At 33.8% G+C, this 1,434-nt stretch overlaps 1 pseudogene; it reads right to left on the bottom strand.

Moving 5' to 3' along the window:
- Positions 1-248: 248 nt before the first annotated feature.
- LOC134363702 (malignant T-cell-amplified sequence 1-like) lies at positions 249-772 on the bottom strand (annotated as a pseudogene).
- Between the last annotated feature and the right edge of the window lie 662 nt (positions 773-1,434).

Here is a 1,434-nt window from a genome sequence, read left to right as displayed (position 1 = left end):
ATTGTAATTTGTGTTTGGTATATTGTTTTTCCTAACTTCTTGAGTTGGATGTGTTACTAATTTCTCAGCCTTTCTTCTTTTCTAATCTTTGCATTTATGAAAATTTCTTCTTTTTTTTTTAAATTTTAGCATCTGTTGAATTTATTCAGCATAACCACAGAGGTACTGTCTTCATGCTGTCACACATAGACACAAATACAAGTACAGTGCAATATCCATATTTAGCCCAATTGCATTCCTTCTTAGGCTCATTTATACGTCTTCATATGCCACAGCCCATCATTTAACAGTGGGTATTTTCAATGCGAAATCCTTTGTTTCTCAGTATCTTGTGCATACAGCTTCATAACTCCAACACATAGAGCAGGCAGTTTTCCTTCTGCCATAATTGCAATAATGGTATCTACTGAATCAGGGTAAAGCTTAGCTCCAGGAGAAGTTAAGCCTAGACATGTGATATTTGCTCTACTGAGTACAAATTTGATGGCTCTTTTATCAACCTTTTGCTGTGGCAGGATAAAAGGATACCCGTGAAGTAACATTAGGGTTGGATAAATAGGCCCCTCTCTTTGTCAAAAAACATGGCAATTCTCCACTTACTGTAAGGACTTCTATATGTTCATGGCATCAACTATTTTGACAACACCTTCCTAGGCATGCTTTCATTAAGCCATAGTTAAATACCTGGAAATTGCTCTATCAGTTGGTTCTTAATACCCTTAATAACTGAGGTTTTCAACTGGATGAAGTTGGACACATTTTCTTTTTTCATCAACTTTCTTAAATATGATCAAAGGTAAAGGAGCCGATGGTAGGGAGGGAATGGGAAAGAAATTGAATTGGCAAGGGTCTGGCAGATGACAGAGGACTGGCACTGACAGAGCTGCTGTTGTTATCCCCCAAAATTTCTTATCATTTTAGTTGCATTCTATTTATTTTAACACATAGTTTTTTTTTTTTTTCATTTTGTTTAGGTCTAAATATGATCTAAATTCCATTAATTTTTTTCTTTGATCACAAAAAGTATTTTTTAAGTTTTCCACAGAATGACAAGAGAGTGACTACTATTTTTAAAATTTATTTCTGTTATTTTATTATGATCAGAGAATGTAATCTGCTTAAATTCAAGTTTTGAATATTTGTTGAGATTTGTTTTGTTGACCATATGTGGTCTCTAATTATTAGGCATAAAGACAAAGTTTCAAAGTTATATCTATTAAGCAGATTATTTAACTGTATCATTTAACTCCTCAATTTTTTTTTTTTGGTTTAGCTCTTTTTTTTCCCTTTTTTTATTATGAATATTCATGAGACACAAAGCTAATTGTCAACCCTTGTGTCCATGATGTTAGGGCCAGATTCATACTGGCAACATACCCATTACCACAAATTGCATTTGTATCCCATGTCCCCCACTCAATTAACCCCAACCTG

This window comes from Cynocephalus volans, chromosome 15 (assembly GCF_027409185.1).
Source record: "Cynocephalus volans isolate mCynVol1 chromosome 15, mCynVol1.pri, whole genome shotgun sequence".
Taxonomy (NCBI): Eukaryota; Metazoa; Chordata; class Mammalia; order Dermoptera; family Cynocephalidae; genus Cynocephalus; species Cynocephalus volans.
This window is presented reverse-complemented; position numbering and strand designations above follow the sequence as displayed.